The following is a 19,207-nucleotide window of genomic DNA, read 5'->3' as shown; positions in this document are numbered from 1 at the left end:
GGGCTGCTGGGAGACTAAGCAAGGTGGAATATGATTTTGGTCAGCTTTAGTTTCCCCTCGCTGTGATATGAGAATTTTCCTGAATTTAGATGAAGCACCTCTATGCAAAGCTAGGCAGATCCGGTGGCCTGAGGGCTCAGGCTTTCTCATTGGCTTCATTACTTTGCCCAGGTATCTGCTCCTTCTCTTCCTTCTCATCAGCCTGGGTTTCTGATTCCTGTTGTCTGCATCCCAGATATGTCACCTTTGACCAGCCTGACAAAGTTGTCCGTGAAGTTCCTGGAAGCAGTTCTTGAGCTTGGAATATTGTAGGTGGTCACTATTTATGAATGTTGAATGGATATTTAATAAGGTCTCACTGATACCTTATTTGCACCTTGTTTTGGCTGATTTTCCTAAACTGACCACTGTTTGATTTATACTCCTTGTTTGACCATCTCTGCTTCAGCTAGACACACACATAGCCCTACATGGAAAGATATTTTCCCCCAATTCTAATATGGAACTTTTTTCCCTTAACCAGATATATTATTATTTATGCTCCTTGAACATTGTACTTGAACATTGCGAAGAATGAAAAATAAATGTTTCAGTCTTCTTTGGGTTATCTCTTTGTGGGTTTGGCTATAGGTCTCTCTCTCTCTCTCTCTGTTTATCTCTTTCACATGTGTGTGCATACATGTGCTTATGTCAGACTTAATGACAGAAGTGTGACAAATTCAGAATTTGCTAATTAGCGTGTGTGTGTGTTTCAGTGGTGTCTATCATGATTCCAAAAAAAAAAAAAAACCCCAAAACAAATCCATTATTTATTTGAACTTGCTGTTAATGCAACATGGAATTTGGTTTCGTCCTCTTCAGGATTTCAAAGTGATTGGCTCCCAAGTCTTCAGTTGTCTGCTTATAAAGATTTATTGTGAACTTTCCCATTTAAATCATAAATACAGACTTCCTCATAGAAGAAAGTTGGAGATGAAGTTGGAATATGGATGCAGAGAGTAGTCTGTGTAAAATGAGAAAACCCAGAGAAGGAATGTCATTCTTATTTTTAGTTGATCTCTTCTGGCTGCGTGACTGATGGCTGCTCCTGGGACAAGTTTACCTCCTACACTTCCATTGCTTGACCCATCTATGCATCCCTCCAACTATGAGAAAAATCTCTCTCTTTTAGGTTTCATTGTCTCTGCTCACCGAACAGGCTGGGTTATCTTCTTCCCAATGTTTTCTGTAAGAAGGTCAGGTAAAAGTTACTGTTCCTAGCTGACTGCTGAAATCTTACTTGGAGTCCGACCAGCCGTAGAATTACAGTCTGTGCTTATGGAGTGCACAAAGGAAGGATGTCAGTAAGTCTAAGAAACTAACACTAGATCATAATATAGAAATGATTTTAGAAGTCGGGTAACTTGAAGTTTGCAGTAAATGACCTTGCTTTTTGGGTTTGTAACAGAGGGTCCTGTCAGCTATGTGGCTTTCTCCTTATTGGTCATACAAACATTAAATGAGACATTGAGACTATTTAAGGTGACAGTTTCAGCTCTGGTTATTTAAATTTTTCACTTTATGTATTATTTTTTAGTCCAATATACATCAATAACTTCTGAGACATATATGTTCAATAACTTTATGGTGAATGGAATGAAGTAATTCCACCTGCCCCCTTTAATATTTTTTAATGTTTATTTATTTTTGAGAGAGAGAGGGAGCATGAACAGGGGAGAGGTCGAGAGAGAGGGGGAGAAAGAGAATCCCAAGCAGGCCGCACACTGCCACTGCAGAGCACAATGCAGGGCTTAAACCCATGAACTGTGAGATCATGACCTGAGCCGAAATCAAGAGTCAGATGCTTAATCAACTGAACCACTCAGGTGCTTCCATCTACCTGCCGCCTTTAAAAACTGTCATCGTTTCAGTATGTTTTCCCTTCTATATTCCTCATTTTTATTCCTTTCCCTCAGCCATTCCTTAAACTAGTGTTCTTTATTATGTATAAAAAGAATAATCTAAATTCTATTATTTGAAAATTCCACACAAAAGTTACATTACAAATAAATTGTTCATAAGAAAAAGTGTACATTTTTTTCTACACTGTCAGCACAGCTTGGCATTTTTTTTTTTCCTATTACAAGATTCAGTTCAAATATCAGCATCTGAGTGTCCACTGAAAATGCACCACTGTGCGGTGTGTGTGTGGGGGGGGGGTGGGGTGTGTGTGTGTGTGTGTGTTTCAAGAGATAATGAATTTTAAATCATTCTAGGAAAATAAAGATTCTCAAGTCAAAATCAACCTAAACTTTTTATGTTGAAATCATTTTTATATAATTAAACCAAATCACTAAATCATTGTATGAAATTACTTATTTTGATTTTTGTGTGACGACACTCCAGGAGTAATGCTTAAAATTTGTTAATTTAGTATATGTAGAGTCAAGAAACAAAGACACAAGGACTCTGTGGTGGATAATTGATAGCACCGTGCTCTGGAACAGTGGTGTTCAGACCTCCACATTTTTGTCTTCACTGTCTGAATAAGTCAGTAACCATGTGCTCTTGGTAAAGATGGAGGGAGAAGAGAATCATGTATAATTTTAATGCTTTCCCTGCCATTTACCAAAATGTGTTTCAGATTTTTCTGAAAATGCATTTACTTCTCTGAATAGTAATTGCCAGTGCTTATGCAAATATTGCATAAAACTTAATTTCTTTTTTGAATACTTTCCACATCTGGTCTTTGCCCTTCTTTTTATTATTTAACTTCACAAGACTTAACCTTACTACAGACAATATTCTCCCCCAAAATTGCTGTGCTGACGTAGACTGATTATCATTGCATAAATATCATCTCCAGATAAGATTTATTGACTGCCCACCCGTGGAAGGCACTGAACTAGGCCTCGCAATAAATGTTATTGAATAGCTTGCACCTCCGTTCATAAGATCCGTGCTGCTCAAAAGTAAAGCAAAAATTACCTCATATCCTATTTCCCCCGCTGTACTCTGAATACAGATTTATAGTTGGATTTCTTCCTTCTACTTTGTGATCTGGAAACTCTCATTATGAAGTAGTTGTTCTTTCCATAAACTTTTTAGATCTTTGTGAGCTCTCTTTTATTACTTTTTTATGCTGATATTCTCTGGCATCAAGGAGTCCTTACGACGGATATCTATAGGTCTATTCCTTGGTCATTATAAAAAAAAACAAGACTTTTTTTTTCATCAAATAAGAATTTGGTGCAAATGTGAATCATAACTTAAAGTTTCCTTCATTTATTAGGAAGTTCATCACGATCTATTTGGTAATGTTTGAGGTACTTTTGATTTTAAAAATGATTATTATGTGTGAATAGAGGATTTAGGTTTCTTGAAACAGTAGAATAAGTTGTGTTTAAAAGGAAAAAATTAAAAGTCAGATTTGATGACATGAAATGCCTGAGGTTAGCATCATTTAGAAAATATATTAAATGATTTGTATGAGAACATTTTAGATGTAGGTAAGTAATAAATATCCTCATAAATTTGTATCTTGGAGGAGGACATGGGTACATTGGCTAATTTGCTTCTTTGCTTTTAGAGAGTACAGCATTCAGTATCACCCTCAGGACATGGCACTGAACAGACTGATTCCAATTGTGGTTTTTGTCTTGCCTTATGGCATGACTTTGGACAATTCAACTTTTCTGACCATCAATTTCCTTACCTCTAAAACCGGAGCAGTGGTGTCTACTTAGCAGGGAGGTTGTTATGAATATTTATAGGTGGTGTAAAATGCCTTATATGTAGTCAGTCTTAGATATATTGGTAACTATTAGTACAGCTTTTAGCAGCCCTTGAAAATGTGTTTAAAAATCATTTAGGCCTCCAAAATTATATTTGATCTGTAAATTGTATTAAGCCTACTGTGTTTAGAGTGATGTCCTTCCTGCTTCTCTCTTAAGTTTTCTTATTGCCGTATATTGCTTTCCTTAACCAATTAGTTTATAGAAAATATGCAATGTGTAATCACAAATGAATTTTTTAAAAGCCTATGTAGCAGGACTTAAATATCCAAATGAGTCCTTTATAGTGTCCCCATAGGGAAGCTCTATATTACACCAACATTACTGCCATTGTTTAAGATCATTTTAGAGCCTCTCTTTGAAAAATGCCTTCAAAGTCAATACGCAAGCCACCTAAGAAAATCAATGACATTGCTTTAAAGTCACTCCTTATTCATATTGAAAAGGAAAAGTGTCACCTAGGTTGACTCTTCACTTTATTAAGATAATGTTTACCCTCATTTACCCTTAGCTTTTTCCCGTTTTACCCTCATTTACCCTTAGCTTTTTCCCGTTTCTTTCTTTTATTTATTTTCTCTTCTTCCTTTTTGTATGTATGGTGTTGCATAGTTAAAACAGCTTGAATAGTAAAAGGCATCAAGTACCTTAAAATTTTTTTTTATGTTTATTTTTGAAGGAGGGAGAGAGAGAGAGAGAGAGAGAGAGAGAGAGAGAGAGAGAGAGAGTGGGGGAGGGGCAGAGAGGAAAGGAGACACAGAATCCAAAGCAGGCTGCAGGCTCTGAGCTGTCATCACTGAGTCCAATATAGGGCTGCAACGCATGGATGGTGAGATCATTACCTAAACTGAAGTTGGACACTCAACCGACTGAGCCACCCATGTGCCCCATCAAGTACCTTAACGAGATGGACACCCAAACAGTTTCTTGAAAAACTTGACTTGCAACATAGAGTTCTGAAACTTCCAAAATAATGTACGACTAAACCACAACTCCCTGTAGGCATCAATAATATTGGGAAATATCTGAAAATCTAGGCTTTGAGATTTTAAGAAGCACATTTAAAATTTTTCTGGTTTTCACACATATGCTTGAATAGACAGTAGACACTCCACCTCTTGATTTTTCATCAGAGCAAGCGATTGATTGTGAGTTTGTTGATACTCTTGGGGGCAGTTTTGTTTGTAGAAAAGACCATTTAGTAGTTAACTTGCTTTTAAGGAATAGTAGTCAATCTATTAAAGTTAGAGATTTAGAAGCCTAGTACTTCCTGAACCTTTTAGGTTCATCTTACAAAATTGACTATATGTTTACAAGTCTACAATAACTTTTTAGGGCCTTTGAACAACATTTGGATCTGTTTGCAAGTGTTTACACCTTTGAATTCCTTAAACTTCACTAACAGATTTAATGCTTTCTTGTCTTTGTAACTGTGTCAGAGATATGATTGGAAGGTCACAAGAACTTAATAATTTCTTATGAAAGTTAATGAATTAAGAGTACAACTATGGAAAACTTCAAGTTCTTTCAAATGGTGTTATTACATGAAAGTTAAAATTTCCACTTAAAATCAATATATTTAAATTCTGCTACACCTTTTAAATCAGAATTACAAGGCTGAAGTGTTACTCTAATAAACGAAGTTATCTTAAACCTAACACATATTTAAAACACTAATCATTCACTGATTCACTGAAACAAAAATAATAATGCAATGAGTATGATTCTAGCCCAACCTTTGCCCTGCATGCTAGACATCTCAAAATTCACTTGACTATTGAAAAGACATCTCAAATATTATATTCAAAACTAAACTCTTGATCTTCTATCCTAAGCATGCTTTAACTGCAATTTTCCTGTATCTATTAATGGCAAATTTATTTTTACAGTTGCTCAAGCCCTAACTTTGTAGTCATCTTTTTAACTTTACACTGACATCTGGTCCTGATATTCTCTTGACTCCACCTGTAAAATATGTCCATAATCCTACCATTCTCATCACTTTCATTACTAGCCCCCTGATCCAAACCATCATTATTCTTTGCAAGTATTTATTTCCTTTTAAAGGTTTTTTTTTTTTTTTTAAATTGAGATGGTCACATAATGTAAAACTAACCATTTTAGAGTGAATATTTCAGTGGCATTGAGTACATTCCCAATGTTGTTAACCACACTCTTTGTCTAATTCCAAAATATTTTCATCATCTCAGAGTAAAACCATACACACATTGACATGTTACTCCCCAAATCTGCTTCCACCCAACCCCTAGAATCGAATCTGCTCTGTTTCTATGGATTCACTTATTTTGGATATTTCTCATAAATGAAATCAAACGACATCTAAACTTTGCGTCTGGCTTTTTTTATTTACCATATATTTTTGAGGTTCACTTATGTTGCAGCGTGTATCAATACTTCATGCCTTTTTGTGTGAAATAATATTTTGTTGAATGTAAATACATTTTATTAATCCATTCATCTGTTGATGGACTGCTGCATGCATTTTTGTAATAAATATCTACCTGGTCTTCCTGCTTCTGTCTTTGAACTCTTATTAGTCTTTTCTTGACACAGTAACTAAAGAGAAGCTTTTAAGATGTGTCAAATTGTGTTACTTCTCTGCTCAAATTCTTCCATATCACTCTATCACTTAGGCTAGCATCCAAAGTCTTTATAAGACCTTATAAAATCTTTACTATCTCTCTACAACTGTTACCTCTCTAATAACCCATTTTCTATAATTCTCTTCTTTACAGACTCTCTTATAGTCATGAGGTCTCCTTCAAAGTCTCAAATGCACCAGGCATACTCCACTTCAAGACTTCTGCATTAGCTTTCCTCTATACTTCTTCATGGTTTACCCTTTTACCTCCTTTAGTCTTTGTTCAAATGTCTTCTAGTACATTGTCCCTTGCCTTCTAATCTAGATCCTTCTTAATGTGCTTTATATTTTTATTATATTTTCTGTATTTGTAATAGCATATACCACCTTTTAACATACTATATAATTTTCTTTTCTAGAAGTAGACATGTTCTCTTAGAAATAAACCTTGAGACAAAATTTGAATGGAATTATTTATTTGGAAGGTAACCCCAAGAAACACAGGTAGGGCAGTGGGGTGGTGAGTCAAGGAGAGGTAGGTTATTAAGCTGACTTTCTCTATGGACAATTGAGGCTCAATTGCTTTCCACTAAGAGATGAGGAAACTGGGATAATAATGTATCAGCACCCCTTCTGCCATTGGTTGAGAGCTATTTTGGGGACCTCATCACTCATTTCTGCCTTTCCTCTAGTGTGGGGAAAGTGTGCTCCTGGGGCTCAGGCAGAAAGTTCTAGTTGTTCATTCATAATTAATAGCTTTCAACCATTGAGTGTGGAGGAAATGTAAACAGGGCATTGGCATCATCAGTTCTACCCATTTATTATGTTTATTGTATTTATTCCTTGACCAGAAGGCAAGGTTTGCAAAGGTAGAGACTTTTTCTGTTTTCCTCATGAATGTATCCACACACCCACAGAACAGTACCTGGCACCTAGCTCAGAGTTAATAGAGGCTTTTGAAGTAAGGACAGAAGGAAAGAAAAAAAGAAGGAGTGATTGTCTTAAATATCCTATATTTAATTCTAAATCTGCATGACATGAACAATGTTTCTCTGAGGAATACAATTTTGTTGTCTCAAATGTTTTTTAGAGTGCATTTCTCAAGAGTGAAGTTTTTGGTTGCCTTTTCAGTTTGCTGAAGTTATTAACAATCAGAAGTTCTGGTCAGGAAGCAACCGATCCTTTGTCTATGATGTGGATGAGATAGACTGACCCCTATATATTGTATGTGACAGGGACTTCACAACTTCTTCTTTTTTATTGCAGTATAGCTGACACACAATGTTACATTAGTTTCAGGTGTACAATATAGTGATTTGACAAGTCTATATATTATGCTGTGCTCACCACCAGTGTAGCTGCCATTTGTCACTATATGAAGCTATTATAATACCATTGACTGTATTCTCTATGCTCTACCTTTCATCTCCATGACTTATTCATTCCATAACTGGAAGCCTGTATCTCCCACTTCCTTTCATCCATTTTTGCCCATCCCCCCACCCACCACTCCTTTGGCAACCATCAGTTCTCTGTATTTATGGGTCTGATTGGTTTTTTAAATTTGTTTCCTCATTTTTTTTGGCTTTGTTTCGATTTTGAGGTTCCACATGTAAGTGAAATTATATAGTATTTGTCTTTCTCTGAGGAACTTCATAAACTTAAAGCCATAGCTAATCATATACTCCACAAGTCAGATTACTCTATAATCCTCTCTCAGGTAGTTAAGGCTTTTGATTGGATTTTGCTTTGCTTTGACTCTTAAAATATGCAGAATATTTCCCCTTCTAACATTAGAGACCCCTGATCTTGACAAAATTGGGCATTTTTTCCCAAATACTTAAAAAATTTAGTATTTCCACTCTTAAGAATTTTGGACACTTCTCATAGCTTCCAAGGTTATTCTACTAAAATAAATGTTTTCTCAAATAAAACCTTATGTGGAAGTCCAATGCACCAAACAAATAAACTCTGAGATCCCTTGATAGTAGAAGTGGGGGGTTTAGAGCCCTCGAATCAGTAAAGGAGTCTTAGAAGCATAAAGTAGGCCCATAGGAATGGAATACTGGATGAGACCCTTCCAATCCCAACTTTCAGATTTTCTGTGGAAGAATCTGCTGCCTTCTTTTGGACTCTTCTTTAGCTTTCTAATGCACTTTAGATTTAATTAGATTGTAAACATAATTTTAAAAGCTATCATTCATTGTGGACCTGCTATGTACAAGATGCCATAGTAATTTGATTTGATCTCTAACCTTCATAGTCATTGTGCAATGTAAGTAAAGTAATTCCCATTAAATGTGCAGAAAGAGGTGAAGAGTTGTCGATTTATACAGCTAGTAAGATGAAGAATCAATATTTGAACCAATCCTATCTGTTCTAAACTTGCTAGGTGTGAACACTGTTTTATCAATGAGTGGATAGTCAGTCAAGAACACTGAAGGAACAACATTTTATACAAACAATGCTACTGTTTTGTGGTTTTTTTTTTTTTTTGAGAAATCTCAGGATTTAGAATCCAGAAAAAGCGTGCTGCTTTTTACTCCAGTGTCCAATTCATAAATTCACCAGTTATTATATGTAAGAATTAACAATTACATTGGACCAAAGTTTTTAATCTCCAAAATAGAAGTTTTAATGAGAAAATTCCTTGAGCAGAAAGGGAATGATCAGTTATCTATGCAATTTTATCCACAATAGGCCGATGAATAAGCCCATCACGAAAGAATAGGATATTGTTCGAAATGTCCTTCAAGATCCTTACAGAGTGGGGAAGAATAGAATAATAGGGCAGGTAGGAAAACATCCCCAGTGGAATGGAGCTACTGTGTACATGTTCCAAGTGGTAATGAAGATGAGAGTTAAAAGAAGTCCTACATCAAGTGTAAGATCATTATTTTGGCCAGAAATGAAATACTCTTTCAATGATTCCAGTCCAGGGAAGGAGGAAAAAATAGGAGAGAAACAGAATGCCAAGGCATATTAAAATATCTGTAAGCCATATAGCAAGAGGAAGTTATTTATAATCATTGGATTTTTATAAGAAGCAGCATGTATGTAGTGTCTGTTTTGCAGCTAGAACTCTTATATCATAAATACATCTTTGAGTAATGTTTCAGAATTTGGTGTGCTTATGTTAGAAGTGATATAATTTAGATAATTGATATAATCTAATTGATATAATCATGAGCGTGTTCTAGATTGCTTTCTTATTCCCATTTCTAACTGTCTGTTCTTTCAATGGGACCCAAGAGATGCAAAATTTGGGGATATGATTATGTAGCCAGCTGCCTCTATTAATGAGATTAATCTATAGTAGACAGAAATTAAAAATTAAATTAATCTATATTAGGCAGACATTAAATATTCCCTTAGAAGTCCCCTAGTGTGATGTTTCCAAAGCAATGTTATGATTTATGTAAATCGGTTGCTGTAAGAGAGTTTAGGAGGACTTACTGTAATATTCTACCTATATCCAGAAAAAAAAATTCACAGATCATCACAAAAAGATGAAAATCTAAGCTTTTTTGGAATTTTAGAAAGTCTTTAAAGAGAATATTGCTAGTCTTTTTACAGTGTGTTCTAATGCTAATTTCATTCATGAAGCATAAAATTATCCTTATTCCTAATTATAATTTTTTTTTCTGCATCATAACGTTATTTCTTTAGTCACCATTACTATCTGCTGATACTGTCACCCTAGACCATTCTATTTAGTTCCTTCAGAGTCTGTGGTAAATTTCTAGGTTACTGAGGGGTAGTATATAGCCCCCTAAGCCCTGCAGCTAGACCATTAGAGTTCAAATTCTGACAATGGGACCTTGTGGGCAAAATTACTTAATTTCCGTATACCTCTGTTTCTCTTTTGTGAAATGGAGGGAATAATAGTATATAGCGTTTATGATTGTTGGGTACTAAATAAGATTTTTTAAAGTAAAAAAATATATGACAGTACTTGATGTAGGGGTCTCAGTAAAATTCGCTGATATTTTCCCTATCTTTTTATTCTGAGATAATTTATTTTTTTATAAAGGGGGATTCAGTGATCCCTGGAGTTTATAACTTTGAGCTGAATATCTCCAGCTGTTTTCTTTCAATTTTTGCTCTTCCCGTGAGTCACCTGACTAGATGTTATATTATGTAGACCATAAAACAGCCATAAATATTTGAAGGTATTGTCAGCCACATGCTCATGAATCCAGATCACTTTTGAAAGACTGAGTATGATAATTGTTTTGAGTACGTCCAATGACTGGGATAATATCCTAGACATACCATTAAATCATTGTATGCCTGGCTATGTGCTTGGAATTTTGTTTTCTGTTTAATGTTAATCATTGTCTGAAACAACGAATCCATTTGTTGGTTCTCCCACTGCCCGATAAAAGCAACTGAACCCTACCTTCTTTTGGATCTTGTTCCCTTTATGCATTTGATTTTACAGTAAATATGCCTTCCCTTATCTGATTTTGGCTTTGTTTTTCTTTTGATCTCTGAAAGCTAGTCTGGTTTTATAAACTTTGTGTTTCCTAGTTTATCTATCTATCTATCTATCTATCTATCAATCTATCTATCATCTATCTATCCATCTATCTATCTATCCATCTATCTATCATCTATCTATCTTAATGTTTTTATTTTTCTTCATGTTTCTTTTTATTCTCCCGTAAACCCTATACAACTTTTGGTGCTATATTTGGGCCTCAAATACAGGTGCTTTTCTAATTTTGGCCTAACCAATAGTGTTTAGAACTACTGCTGCTGCTGAAAAATTACCTTGCTTGTTTTACATGATATGTCTGTTAATGCAATCCAATATAGCATTTGCCTTTTGGTGACAGTGTTACACAGCTGAATCATATTCAATTTTTCATCCATTATTTCTTCCCTGGTGAATCATAGAATATTTGTCTTTATTAGCTCTCAGAGTATTGATTTCCACCCTTCCCTTCTTCTATCGATATCAAACCACATTTTAATCATATCTTCCAAACTAGATTCTTGTGTCTTAACATAAAAAATGTCCAAGTGGGAAAAATTTTTTAATGAATTTAAGCAAGGTATATTCTGTTGCATTACATTGCAAAGTACTAGATATTCAGAATCTTGGGGGACAGTAAGAAGATCTCAATAAATGAGTAAATTTTCTTTTGCCCTGACGAGGGCTTCATTGATGTAAATTGTCAATGAAAACCACTTTAGGTTAATTTACCATGGAAAAATAAGTTGAATTATTTTGTTTACAAAGTCTATAGAATGGGCATAATTGTGCTTATCATCAGCCAACATTATTGAATACCTACTGTAGATAGGGCCCTATTCTAGGAATGATGTTGAATAGCATATTTTTCTTTTTATAATGATTTTAAAACATAGTCCCAGGTTATCTGAGTGTAATACGGGCAATTTCAAATTTATTTTTAGCCAATTAAATGTTAAAGCTACATGACAATTATAGAATGTAATGCTTTTTCAAAATATAAACACAATCATGTTATGTTACATACTCCAAGCTATTTTCCTTTAGTCTCTATGTTTCAGGAAAGAGTTCCTTTTCCATTTTTTAATGAAAGAGTCAGCTACTTATAACTTGGCCATTAGACACTTCCAAAAATTTCTTCAATGAAAGAAAAAAAAAAACCCTTCATTTTGAAAAAATTTATCTGATATTAAATAACTGAGTAGGATCCAAATTAACAGCTAACAGTTTACACTGCAATAGAAACAAAACATTAGAAAGTTCCATGACAGAGTTACTACAAAGAGTGATTAATTGGATCGGATTTCTTTGACATATGACTATGCTTTCTTTATGGCCTCATTTATTTGTGGCCTCTAAAGGGGTGTTTCAGTCATAGTGGCTATAGGCAATTCATTATTCCTTTTAAGAAAAAAAATCAAAATGACAACCCTTTATTTTTAAGCGATCAACTGCATTGTCCTTGCTATTTCTAATGATAGCTATTTGTTGAAAGGGACTGTAAAAGCTGCCATAACCTAAAAAGACTACTGGTTGTGTCTATTCTAGCTGTGAAGGTTTTTCAAATAGGAGAAGCCTAATTTAATTTGGTTCTCCATTTTTGATATTAAATTCACAGGAGAACTTGATGGTAGTCTCAGGTGGGCTCAATCAAGGAGCGGAAGCTTGATGCATCATTGTAAAAATCCAATACCATCTCACAGGGCTAGAGCAGTACAGCCAGTTCCTACTTCACAGACAGAAAACATGAGACAAAAATCTCTGTCTGTTTCTTCTGAGTATAATTTACTGTGCAACTTAAACTCTGGACCTGTTTAATGGTCCTAACAGCAGAGTTTCTAGGCCAACGACTAAATCAGCTGCAGTGCTCTGCATTTGCAGACAAGCCTTATGATTTACAAAATTTAATAAGCTGGGCCCTCATGACATTTCCCCCCAAGATTCTGCTTTTATAGTCACTGCCAAGGAGGTTGTCAAAGAAGCATATACCCATTGGCACAATGAAAGCTTACTTTTTTTTTTTTTTTGCACAAAAGCATATAAATATACTCCAACTATTGGTAATTCATTAACAATGAATAAATTCTAGAGAGTTTCCCTTGCCGGATACGGTAATACATTAGTGACTTTTTTGCATTGCTTTATGGGAGTGATATTTCTTGGGCAGTATTTTTGCGAGTGTCTGCCAAATCGAGTACAGACGAAGGTCAGATGACTTAACAGTTTCTCATCTGCACACTGATTCTTAAAGTCAAGGTTTGCCGTAAGTCAAAGTCCCTTGTCACAACTTGAAAGTTTATCTTTTGTACGGAGGCCACATACAGCGTTTTGTTTTGATTTCTTCGTCTTTACTTTCTTAAAAGGTACAACTATTTAGCAGCTTTGCCTAAGAGGCTTCTATTATATCAGGCTGGATTGTGTTGCTTTGTTATATCAGGATGGCTCTTTGGGGTCAGCCTTGGTTTTTAAATATAGCACACAAAAATGCATTGGGATGATTCTGTTTCGTGAAAATAGGTACTACCCTCACCAATCACGCTTTGCTGGTCTTGGGTGCCCTGGCTTGTCCATCATGTGATATGGCTAAGTGAGCCGCTTGCAAAAATCATAACCTGATCCCCCTGGAATCCCTGGGTCGGCTAATAGTTTCTTGGTAACCGACACATGCGGTGGTATTATTTTCTATTAAATAAAATTATGCTTTTCATCATATTTGAATTGGAAGTAGCCCTGAGGTTACTCTTTTGAAGGGATGTTGTTCCTGTTGAGACTACATACAAAAAAGAATGTATCTTCCATTGTTTTAGGCTTATTCACCCTTCCTTTTAAAGATAGGCTTCCTGATACCAAAATAGGCACATACTCCAAATCTTTAAATCAGTTTGCCTTCTGTGTCCTGTTTCCTGTCTCCATTGTTCTTGTCTCTTTTATTTTTCCCAATCAGCGACTTGTTTTCTCTGTTACATGATTCACATTCGTGTAGATTAGTTCTGCAGCTTTCCCCCCCTATTCAACTCAGTCCTGGGGGAATTGTATTCCTATTACAAATGTATACATTTTACACTGTTTGGGAAGACTAGCTTACATATAATGATAAATGTGAGGAAAAATAGGTATATTCTATTATCATAACCTGCCTGCTCTATTTTCTTTCCACTACAGGGAGTTTTCATGGGTGCATGGCAAAGCAAATTGCAATCACCTGGGTGTTTTCCACTCTAGTTCTGTCATTCTGAATGATAAATGTATTTATTCTTTAGCTGAGAATTAATGCATCTATCTATCTATCTCTGTACACGTACTTATATATTTTTATATGCACGGACAGATGATAAGAAACAACTAAAGACTACAGGCTGAAAAATATATATATATTTTTCCCTGGGATCAATGAAAATATGTTTTATGTTCACATTTAAACGTTTAAGGCCCAGGGTAAGACAGCTTTTAAGGTCAACCAGACAGGAAGATTTTCGTCTCCTAAGTATCTATCAACAGTCCTTGGAAGAGCAGTCAGCACTAGCATAATTTAACATGCCTTCTCTCAGAGAAGAATGCCTCTTTGACATCATGTCACAACTTGTGCTTCAACTGAAGATTTTCAGGTGGTCTATGTTTTGCTGCATTGATTTCCTTTTATCATTTTAGTCACAAACAGTTTCAAACCTCTTTACCTCTTTTTTTCTTATGTGTTCTAGAAACAAGGAAAACAAAGACTCAAAAATTATGCATTCCTCTGGTGCTCTCTTTCCCCACCGAAAACAAGGAAGAGTTGCTACCCTGCAGATGGGAGGCAGCCCCGTTCCAGGATTTACTGAACCTGCAGGTCATTTGTGGCTAGGCTGGGACATGGTTTGTAGGAGATTAAGCCCGAAGCTTGACAGGCACAGCTGGGAAGGGACAGATAAATTGGATCATGTATATTGCCAGCAGGGGGCGCTGCAGAGCAACAATCACCGGGGATGTTCAGCTGGTTAATCCAAAATAAAATGTGCAAGAATGTTCCTTCTGTTGGGGCAAGAGATGTGGGAGAGGAAAAAGGAACATAATGAATACAATTGAAACCAATCAGGGAAGTAAAGTGTGTGTGTGTGTGTGTGTGTGTGTGTGTCTAGCAATATAAAATACAAAATTAGTATCAGGAGAGTTCAAGATTAGTCCATGGCAAAGAAACTTTTAAAACATTTTTATGAATCATAAATATTTTTGCAAATGTAACTAAAGATGCCAATTTAAGACTACCGAAAATGACTCTCCCCTCACCCCCACCCTCCTCCTTCAAAGACAAACCATATGCTTTGAAGATATTGGAATATATTTTCTTATGGAGAGGTGCCTGCTCAGAGAAATCAATCAAATATTTGTATCCGTTTCCCATTGTTTGTTTCTATAAGACAATTTTATGTGAATTGTGGTGCTTTAAAAGTATATGGTTACACTTGTGTTACCCAACACAAGTTATTTATTTGCTGAAGGAGATTATCTGAAATATATGGACTTATGCTGGTATGTCATATTTGGAAGGGGAAAACTAAGCTATATTTTCGCAGAGCAGGATCTTCCTCTGTGTTGTGAGAGTTGTGAATATAAAGATGTACTCCTGGACTATCTTTCTTTTCTCCTAGAACCTCAGAGCTGAGTGAGGGTGTATCATACACACACACACACACACACACACACACACACACACACACAAGGGTATTATCTACTGACCACACATCATACAATGCTGAGGAGGAGTTGATCCTTAAATTTTCATTCTGTATGTAATCTAGAAGAGGCTTATTTATTTAAATAGATCCAATCTTCATGGCAATCACAATAAATACTCTAATAAAGAATTCTAATTCTAGTAATAAAGCAAGTAAAGGGAAAATGTACACAGAATCAAGAAGCTGGAACACCTGTTGGCAGAATCTCATGGGGGAATACTGGCTCTAATATAAATGCATTTGCTTTACCCAGCAGTTCAGGAATATTAGCTAAAATGTCATGCTAAACGAAGGAAAGGAAATGGAAGAAACTGTTGAGTTTAGCTTTATATAAATATTGCAAACACTTATGTATGCATTGGATTTTCTGATATCTAATTTAAACTAGTATTGATCAGAATTCTTTTAAAATGACATTTGGTACCTTGAAAATGGTCCAGAAAGTCTTTATGAAATGATATGTTATCATTCCTTCCAGGTATGGATAGGGATTAGCTGAAAACTGGCTGAAACCTAATGCATGAGTGAATCACGTTATAAAACTGATACCATCTATGAAAGTCTTCAAGAATTCAGTTCACTCTAACAAAAACTTATTTAGCATCTACTAAGTGACAGATACTATGTGAGGAATTAGCAACCATTAGAAGAATAAGACAATTTCATTGACCTGGAGGACCTTAAGGAGTGGTGAAAAGGCATCAGTGAATTTCAAAGCAGTAGGACAGAGTGTGGGTACAGATTTATGCAGGGCTGCAGAAGTTCAGGGAGTGGTAGTTGTGTTTGTGTAGGGGTTGTGGTGATTACTTAACCCAGCATGGGGAGTCCAGACCGGCTTTCTGGAGGGAGTGATGCCCAAATTGGTTTTCAAGGGTTAAGTGAGAGGGTGACAAGAATTGCTATTGCAATATACTAGGGACATAGGTGTTGAAGTTATCTTAAAGGGACAATCTGTATGTTTTGCCATCTTAATTTTTTTTTCTTACAAATAGTTTATTGTCAAGTTGGTTTCCATATAACACCCAATGCTCGTCCCCACGAGTGCCCTCCTCCATGCCCATCCCCCCTCCCCCCCACATCCATCAGTCCTCAGTTTTTGTCAGCATTCAAGAGTCTCTCATGGTTTGCCTCTCTCCCTTTCCCCCACCATTTCCCCCCTTCTTCTCCCCCATGGTCCTCCGTTAAGTTCCTCCTAATCCTCCTATACGTGCACACATATGATATTTGTCCTTCTCTGCCTGACTTATTTCGCTCAGCATAACACCCTCAAGGTCCATCCATGTGGCTACACATGGCCAGATTTCATTGTTTCTCATTGCCATGGAGTATTCCATGGTATAGATAAACCACATCTTCTTGATCCATTCGTCCGTTGATGGACACTTAGTCTCTTTCCATGTTTTGGCTATTGTGGAGAGTGCTGCTATGAACATTGGGGTACATGTGCTCCTATGCATCAGCATTTCTGTATCCCTTGGGTAAATTCCTAGCAGTGCTATTGCTGGGTCATAGGGGAGTTCTATTGTTAGTTTCCTGAGGAACCTCCACACTGTTTTCCAGAGGTTGCCATCTTAATTTTTAAAAACTCTTTCGTATATGTGACTGTATCTTATTTTTAAATTAAGAATCTTTAAATTAAATTCCTGTAAGGATAGCCTGATGTTTCAGAGAATAAGATTCAATCATTCAATGAAGTATTCCATTAATTTCACTTATTTTAATATGAAGGATAGCCATTTATTCATTGACAAACAATTAGTGAGCTCCACAACATGCCAGGCACTGTCTACACACTGAATTTGAATGAAAACCTCTCTCTGCTTTCGTTAATCTTCTATCACATTACATAGGCTTAACCCAAGTCTATGAACAACAGCTACCACAAGTTATAAAACACTTTGTCATGCATACTTTAATTTTTACAACAGTGCTGTGACATGGTAGACTGTCTTTGCTTCCTTTCTTTGAGGCAGTCTGTCTCACTTGCACATCTGTGAAGCATTAAACATGAGGTACAGAACCCCTCGGCTACCTCTCCTCAAGTTTGACCCCAACATGATTTTGATATTTGATATTTGAACTTTAAACTGAATCCTGTTGGCAGTCTTTTGATCCAATGTAGCAGATCAAATTCAATAAATATTTGTTGTTACCATCCACCAAGTCCTGTTTAATATTAGGAATACTATCTCAGTGAGTTTATAGTTAACTAAAAGGGAAAAAGTCATATAAGCTCAAACAGATGCATAATTACACACTGATGACACTGTAAAGGTAAGTCACATTGTGCTATGTGGTGGTATAATGGGGGTAGGGAACAGACAAAGAGAAGATTCCAGGGAGAGATACAGACTGTGAGCAAAACTATAGAGGCAGGTTGGTGTAGTCTGTGTTGAGCAATCAAAGGGAGAATGTGCAAGATGAGACTGGAGAGGTAAGCAGGCACCAGGTCATTCAGAGTCTTGTAAGAACAGATGTAGAGAAACCGGTTAGGGATTAAGTACAGCAGTGCAGGGGGGAAATGATGGTAGTTTGGACTGGGATGGTGGCCGTAGGATTGAAGAGAAATACATGAATTTCAGAGATATTCAGGCAAAATCTTAGAGCTTATAGGTGAATTGGTTATGGAGGTGAAGATATTACCCATACATTTTTGGATGACACAAATGTCATTCACTGGAAGAAAGAACTCTGTAAGAAAGCCAGCTTTGGAACAGGAGAAAGTCTTGAGTTCATTCTGGGGCATGATCAGTTTGAAGAGTCTTTTATACTAATAGAGGCTTTTAAGTAGGGTTCTAGGGCTAGAGGTCAGAGGGAAGACTGGAGTGAGTATTTACAACTGGTGTCATTAATACACGGATGTCCTTGAAACGATGGTCGTGGCAGTTTATCTTCCTGTTTCTGCTTCTGTCTAAATGCTCTCAGTTATAACTACCTGCTACTTCCTCCCCCCAGTCCACCTCTGTCCTCAGCCTCTATTCCTTCCCCTCTCTTTTTCTTCCTGGAAGACATTTCATGACTCCAACTATCACCTCCATGCAGATAAGTCCAAAATAGATCTCTCTACTTCTGACATTTCTTCCCAGCTCTGGTCTCCTATTTCCAGCAAAATTATGCAGAGATCCTACTGGGTGCCCTGCCACTATTTGATCTATCAAATTTAATAGATCAAATGATGAATTAACTATCCCTTGGGCTTAGTTTATTTTTCAATAACCAGGAGATCATCTGGATGACAGCAGACATTCCCCAAACTGACTTATCATCAGAATCATTCTGATGTGGGATGCTGGACTCCGTAGTCAAAAGAGCTCTTCAGGTATTTCCAGTGATCAGCCAAATTGGAAGCACTGTTCAAGGGAGAGGCTCGTCAAAGTAACTGATCTTAGGTCCTAGGATGTTATAAGTTTATTCTGTACTCTCTCTTCATCCAAATTAGCACTGATATTGAATAGGAATGTAATACTGTAAGAGCTATTTTATTTCCTTGAGCCTCAGTTATCTCATCTATAAAACAAATGTCAAAATATCTACAGTAGATTGTTGTCATGATGAGAAAGTGTGGTTAGATGTGTAAAATATGCAGTATCGTGGCTTGTATACAACAGGAGCTTTCTAATTTGCCTGCTCCACCTCTATTTTT

The sequence above is a fragment of the Crocuta crocuta genome, unplaced genomic scaffold (assembly GCF_008692635.1).
Source record: "Crocuta crocuta isolate KB4526 unplaced genomic scaffold, BGI_CrCroc_1.0 scaffold376, whole genome shotgun sequence".
Classification (NCBI taxonomy): domain Eukaryota; kingdom Metazoa; phylum Chordata; class Mammalia; order Carnivora; family Hyaenidae; genus Crocuta; species Crocuta crocuta.
The sequence above is the reverse complement of the archived record's forward strand: the minus strand, read 5'-3'. Positions refer to the sequence as shown.